General features: G+C 42.7%; 1 pseudogene; it reads left to right on the top strand.

Moving 5' to 3' along the window:
- LOC101569046 overlaps positions 1 to 7,513 on the top strand; it is a 33,902-nt pseudogene extending 26,389 nt beyond the window's left edge.
- The last annotated feature ends 355 nt before the right edge of the window (positions 7,514 to 7,868 follow it).

Raw genomic sequence — 7,868 nt, forward strand, 5'->3', positions numbered from 1 at the left:
CTTTCCTCTTTGGCCTCATAATCTCCTTGATCAGAAAATTTGGGACACTACCAAGTTACATGATGTAACAGTACAAGTTCTCATATGTCTTGAGTATTAATTGACCTTGGAAGGCTAGGGCTAAAATGTTGGCTTTCCTTGCATGGGCTTGGGTTCTGAGATTGCATTTTTCTCCTTCTCTTTGTCATTTTTTATAGCACTGTCCTCTGACCTTTGGTGTAGAGCTTTGCTGCAGTTACAACCTTAGCACCTACTGATATTCAGGTGCAGATCTACAAAGCTTGCATTCATCCTGTTGTGCCTGGCTTGCGTCTGGCTGCTGTGCTCAGCTTCTTCCTGCTGCAGCCTTTGGAAGTAAACCTGTTGTCCCTCTCTATCAAGATGTTTTGATCCTGAATTAGCTGGGTGGTTCTGGCTCCTAGCCTCTCTGCAGGGACTTCAGCTGTGGAGTTTCACCCCAGGCCTGTATGTCAGGCCTGGGCTGGTTCCAGAGGGATCCAGCAGGCAAAGGGGTATGCAGAAGCTCTCCCACATACTCGCTGGGCCTTGGCTTGGACTAGGGTTCTGAGAGCAAGGTGGAAGTTCTCACTCACAGGCAGAGCCTGTGTTAGATCTGGAGGGGTCCAGCAGGTGCAGGGGAGCAAGGAAGCTCTGCCACACATTTGCTGGGCCTGGGCTTTGGCTGGGTCTGGAGGGGTCCCTAATTAATGAACCTCTTCAAGTGGTCCTTAGAAGGATGGGGAAAGAGGGACAATGACTCCAAGCATAGCTCTTGGTCTAGCTGACAGGCATGACATTAGGTATAAAGTCATTTGGTAGCTGGTATAGTCCTCTCCAGTTTACCTTCAGGCCACCAGCAAATATCCAAATGTCACTGAGGACAACTCATCTATAAAAGCCATAATTATTTTTCATAGTATTTTGGCACATGAATTGTTCATGTATCTTACTTCATTTCTATGTGTATGTTTTGGGTAGAGGATAAGGGTAAGAATCACTCAGAAATGTGCATATGCTTTGTGACAATGCAGATGAACCTAGAGAACATTATGGTAAATGAAATAAGACAAGTAGGAACACAAGCATCATATGATCCTACTTAAGTGTTCAAAGGTCACATCACTTATTCCTGAGGATTCTATTAAAACAACAAAACTAAAACCTAAGGACAGTAACTACCCTCTTTCTTGTTTCACTGAGCATCTGCAGAATCAGTATTGACAATTTGTGCCAGGAGCAGAGGAAGTCACTGAAGCATAAAGGAACTTAATTAGCACCATCCCATTATCTCAACCCCCCTGGAAAAATAAGCTCCTGTTTGATCATTCCTGATTCATTCACTAATCATGCTTTTTTTTAAACGGCAGCACCATTTAAAGAAAAACACATATGCATTACTTTACAACAAGCAATAAATGGGGAAGGAGTAAAGCCAAGGAATTAAAGATTTTGTTGAGCTCCCAATAGGAAGCCATACTGCCCTGACAGCCAGCCCAGCAAACCTTGCTCTCTAACAGTAAAATCACCCTCCCCCTCCACAAGGACGATGATACAACCCACAGACCTGGAATCTCACTCTCATCTGGGACTTCATCCAATTCTATTGTCTCCTTTTACATCCTGGTCACCAGTTGGCAGATACACAGTGTCTATTTTGAAAATTCCTTTACTTAATAAAAAAAGCCTGAAAATCATAGCAAACTAAGTTGTCAAATACAAACTAGAGTGCATCTGGCACAAATATTTCCCTGAATATAACTAGTTATTCAAACACCAACAATTCTGTCTAGCATTAAGCAATATTTCTATTCTACTACTTGACTGGTAAAATTCAGTAACTATATTGCAAGAACAGATTAATAAGATTAAAATGCAATGTATTTCCAACTGATAGAGGAAAGCCTATACCTTCAGAAGAAGTGGTATAGCAAATGGTTAACCACCTTAACGTCTGTTCTGTTTTAATATGTTTTGTTTTGTTTGCCTTTGAAAAAACCTTAGCATACTACAATATACTGTGTACTTGGTTGTTTTTGTTTTTATTTATTTATTTATTTATTTATTTATTTATTTGCAGAACCAGGGATTGAACTCAGGGCCTTGCACTTTCCAGGAAAGTACTTATTCTACTAAGCCATCTCTGCGACCCTATACTGTATACTTGGAACATGGTTATAAATAGTGCAAACACAGATATTACTCTTCCTGAATGCATACAATTTCCTGGGACTATGTGCTCATAGTCCCAGAAATAATTGCCCCAGTAAATCTAGTAAAGTAGTCTCTCATTCTTCCTTAAAATTTTAGTCTATACCAAAAATGATTTTCTTTAGAGCTTCAGTTTCCGTTGTTTCATGGGACTTATTTCACCCTATCCTTACTCTTTCCCCAACTTCATGTCCCGGTCTAGAAGGCATTGATGACAGCAACAGAGGTAGTCACAAGGATAAAGAGGGGTGGCTGAAGAAGGAAACCCATTTTGTTTGTGTGTGTGTATTTAATGCAAGGTCTACAGAGTCTCACCACACAGATCGGACTTGTAATGAGCCTTTAGTTGTCAGCTGGGATTATAGGAGCACAAAACTATGCCCAGTCCCAATTCCTGCCTCAGCTCACCCAAAGGCGGGGCTGGATCAGCAGGTGGAGCGGGGCATTGAATCTGAACCCTGTGCTTTGCCTAAGCAGGTGATTTAGTCCTCTGAGTTGTCTGGCCCGCCCTGGAACCCATTTTCTGTCTGCCCCAGTTTCTGTCCTCCACTTGACAGAAGTGTGCATACCAGCACAACCTCCCCAATTTCTCTCCATTCTGCTCTTTATTCCACTATATTTAGCTTGTTCCCTATTCACACATATCTTGCAGACTCTGAAATCTAGATGAATACAGTAGGTCTCTGATTTATGAACATTTGAATTGTAAACTTTCACAGATATGAATAGACCTTACAGTACTGTCTTAGTTACTCTTCTCTCATTGCTGGGACAAATCCCTGACACTCAAAATCAGGGAAGGAAAGGTTTTTTTAGCTCACAGTTGCTGGAGATTTCATAGTTTAAAATAGCCTGAATTATGTAGCAAGACCTCAAAGCCTTTTTTGCTCAGGAGAGAAAGTCAATGCTTCTGTTTTCTCCAAACATCTCCCTATCTAGGTGGCCTCAGTCACCAGACACTGCCACCCCAGAATGACAAGGTCGGGAGAGGCTTGAGCACCGGTGTGTCCAGGTTGACCAGCTCCATACCTCAGAGAGGCTGCTGCCTGGGAAACAGTGCTGGCTGCCAGTTAAAAGGTTTGTGACATTCTGGTCCTGCCCCTTGATCCCCACCCTGGTCCTTTATCCCAGACTCTCAAACTACTCACTATTCTTCCAGGTGTGTCTACCCTATAACTTACATGAGGCTTTAGGGGGACAAGTAAACATAAGCCATAACATTCCGCCCCTGGACCCCCAAAATTTCATGCACATCCCTTTGTCTAAAAGGCATTTTAGACCATCTCTAAGAGTTGCTGAAGTCCCAACAGTTTTAGTATTGCTAAAAAGTCCAATTCCCAAGTCTCCTCCAAGCCACTCAACTATGAGCCCCTGTACAAATAGAAAGTTAAATACATCCAACATTCAAAGTCACAAGATAAACATTGCCACTCCAAATGGTATACACAGGAGGATACAAACCTTATAGTTCCATGTGGAAAGCCCAAAGCAACCTGTGGCAAATTGTGAGTTGCATGTGGCTCTTTCCTTATGGCTGTCTTGGTGGTAGCGCTCATGGCTTCTGTCTTAAGCGAGCTTTGCTCCCTCTTTGCAGTTTCCCTTAGATTTACACACATTGCTGACTTTTCCAAATTTCTGAGGTTTCCACTGAATAGGTTAATCTATTACAGCCTTACACATTGCCCTCCCAGGGGATCAGTGTCTGGCCTCCCAGGCTTTCTTCTGAAATCTAGGTGGTAGCCTTCTTAACCTCAGAACTCCTGTATTCCACATGCAACTAAAACCGACTCCAAGTGGATGATGCCAAGGTCTGCTGCCAGCTGGAGGAATAGTTAAGCTTTCCTTTCTCTCTTGGTATAGGGGTTGAGTGCCTGGATTTCTGTGTACTCTGACCCTGATTCCCAGGAACAAATTTTCTATGGCAGTACCTTACAGGAATCTGATGTGGCTGTTGCCTCCCTTCTTCAACCCGGTGTGGCCACCACCTCATTTCTGAAGCATGGGCCTTTGTGGATTTCTCCTCAAAGCAAAGTCCCTCACCCTTGCAATTCTAAGGCTGCAAAGGGTGAGAACCTGCCAACTCCTCTGATGCCCTCAGGACATCTTTTCTACTCTCCTGATACTCCTGGGCAATGGAGATCTCAGCTCTACCTTTGCAGTACACAGCCTTCCTGGTGCTTCCTTTCTTGCCAAACTCAGAAGATTTTAAATCATTCTGCTGGGCTCTTTGCTCTTTATTCTCAACATAAATCTGCCTAAGAGCTCCAAACAATAACCATGCCACTGTTCCATATTTGGCTGCTTCGAGATTTCCTTTGAAAGATTAATCAGTCCTCCATGCTTAATCTTAGTCTTGGGCAAATTTCTGGACACAGGCAAAATTCAAACAAACTTTCTTTCAAACCAAAACACAAGTGATCTAGATTTCAACAACCAATCCAGTCCTTCTTCCCAAAAGAAACCTCCCCAGCCTGTTCTTTACAGGTTGGCTTTCTATCAGCATTCTGGTCTGAGCTCTGACCAGAATCTCCATACAGAACAGCCAAAGTTATTCCAGTACTTCTCTTGTAGATGACATCTCCAAACATTTCCTATCTCTTCACACAAGCCATTTCCAAAAGCTGGTAATCCACATGATTAGGTTTAGCCACAGCAATGACCCCACTTCTCTGAAACCAAATTCTCCTCTCATTGCTGGAAGCCTTCTTTACCTCAGAACTCCTGCATTCCACATGTGCCTAAAACCAATTCCATGTGGATGATGCCAAGGTCTGCTGCCAGCTGGAGGAGTAGCCAGGCACTCAATACCCAACACTCAAAATGAGAGAAGGAAAGGTTTACTTAGCTCACAGTTACTAGAGGCTTCATAGTTTAAAATAGCCTGAATTACATAGAAAGACCTCAAAGCCTTATTTGTTCAAGAGAATGGGTCAGTGCCTCTGTTTTCTCCAAACATTTCTTCCCTACCCAAGGTGGCCTCAATCATAGACACTGCCACCCCACCCTACAGGGTCTGGAGGAGAGGCTGGTGTACTGCTTTGTCTAGGATACCCTACTCCACACCTCCCAGCAGCTGCTGCCTGAGGGGAAGTGTAAGATGCCAACTTAAAGTTTTGTGCCATTCTGGGCTTTCCCCTCAAGCCCCACGCTGGTCCTTTGTCCCCGCCCCTCAAGGCACTTGCTGCTCCTCCAGGCATGTCTGCCCCATAACTTACATGAGGTTTTGGGGAGACAACTAGACACAAAACATAGCAATTACCAACACTGGTAAATGTGATTGAACCACATTAGCTCACATGCCTGACAAAGATTGTCACGGTTGTCTGCTATGTGCTCATTGTACAGTGTAATAGTGTTCACTAGTATACTACAGTCTGGTATTACTGTATTTGTGCTTGTGTTTGGATTTTTATGCTGTACAACGTATATTTCTATCAAAGGTGTATAAGTCTGACTTTGTTGGACTTATGAATGGAGTCAACATAAGAACACTTTCCCAGAAAGAAGGAACTCATTTGTAAGTCTTGGACTTACTGTATGCTATTAGTTTGGGTTCTCTAGAGAAACAGAAGAAAATGTGTGTGTGTGTGTGTGTGTGTGTGTGTGCGCACACCCGTGTGTGTGTGTATGTGTGTGTGTGTGCAATTGTGTGGGAAGAAAGAAAGAGAGAGAGAGAGAGAGAGAGAGAGAGAGAGAGAATTGTTTTTTTATTTAATTTATTTTAATTTTGGTACTAGGAATCAAACTCAGGACCTTGCACTTTCTAGCAACACTTGTGCCACTGAGCTACATCCCCAGCCTACAAAGAGAATCACTATGAAGTTTCACTTCATGCCGTTATGCAACCAGAAGTCCCAAGTCCCAATTCTGCAAGAGAGAGGCCAGTTCTAGGCATGAGAACTAGGAGTGCTGATGTCTAAGTACAAAAGATGGAGGCATAGCTGAAGCAGAAATGGTGGACATTTTTCCTTTATCCTGCCTTTTTGATGTACTGTGACCTTCAATGGAATCAGTTCTGCCTGACTATATCAGTAAGGTCTTCCTCACAAAGTCTTTTCCAATGTTAATCTCTTACAGAAACAATCTCCTGGACATACCCAGAGATAATGAACTGGGGGTCTCTTAGCCAGAAAGGTTGATGCAGAATATAAACAATCACAAATATGTTAAAGAGTTATTATTTTCAAATATTCATACTATCATCACATTGGTGTGTATGCTCATAAGTTCAAAAGTGAAAGAAGAAAAAGAAACATGAAAAATGAACACTATCTTTGCTGAAGAGTGAAAGAATAAAACTCCTTTGTGTGTGATCTCTGGAAAAAGAACTATAAGGGGTGGCCAAACTTTTCCCTTCTCAGAGTGAAGCAGTCAACTCTGGTTCTGAGGTCACTATGACCACAGACCTCAGCAATGGCCATAGGCACTCTAGCAACTCACTGCCCAAGCAAATCACTTAAATGTTATAGTCTCTAAGGAGACCTAGAAAGGAATATTTGAAACAATCAAAAGAGTGAAGAAGCAACATAAAGCAAGCTTTTGCCCACTATACCTCAGGCAAAGGACTAATATATAGTAATATGGTAAGTCCACAAAAAATGAATACACACATCAGGAAAAGAACAACCATAATGTGTATACATATTTTGGACATTCTCTGTTTTAAACAGCTCAAAATATTAGAGCCTCTTTTACAAAAGAAGTACATGTATAATAAATACATGAAGAAATGTTTGAGTCCTTTTTGAGGGTGGCTGCAAGCAAGAAGTGAGCACCATGAAGGCCTCGGGCACATGCTGGTAATACAAGGTGGTGGGGCATTGCCTACCCACCCAAAGGGCTACACACCACCTCTCTACTGCATGGGGGTTTATACACCCAACAATGTTGCTGCTAAATCCTGTTTCTGGTACTTCATATCCTAACTGAGGAAGACGAAGAAAACTTCAGCAGAGGTCTTCTAGTGTTTGAGAAGTCTCCACAGGGGAAAAGATCTTTGGCTATTTGGCTGAGCTATGACTCCCACATTGGCACCCACAAGATGTACTGGGAGTACCAGGACCTGAGCACAGCTGGCACCATCACTCAGTGCTACTGGGACATGGGCACCTGGCACCCAACCCATAACAACTCAATCCAACTCAGGAAGGTGGAGGAGATCACAGTCAGTGAGTGTCACCGGCCTGCTGTCAAGCAGTTCCAGGACTTCAAGATCACCTTCACACTGGCCCATCAGACCTACATCTCCAGCACAAGCTTCAACACCAAGATGCCCAACGCCTTCTTCTGGAGGCAGTGCCAATGAACCTGGTGCCACTCTGCAAAAAAACCAAGAGAGAGAGAAAGAAAGGTTCAGTATCACTGACTATTAGAGAAGCACAAATTAAAATAACATCTGAAATTCCATCTTCCCTCATAAAGAATGGCTACCATCAAAAACAATCGAACAAAATGGGCATACAACATGTGAATACACACTTCTCAGAAGATGAAATTAGAGAAGCAAAAAAATATTAAAAAGATCCACATCACTAGCCATCCATGAAATGCAAATTAAAACAATAATGAGATACCATCTCATCACAAAAAGAATGGCTATCTTAAAAAAAAAATCAACCAACAACAAATGCTAGAGAGGCTGTGGGGGAAAAGGAACACTT

Source organism: Octodon degus, unplaced genomic scaffold, assembly GCF_000260255.1.
Source record: "Octodon degus isolate 3935 unplaced genomic scaffold, OctDeg1.0 scaffold00038, whole genome shotgun sequence".
Lineage (NCBI taxonomy): Eukaryota > Metazoa > Chordata > Mammalia > Rodentia > Octodontidae > Octodon > Octodon degus.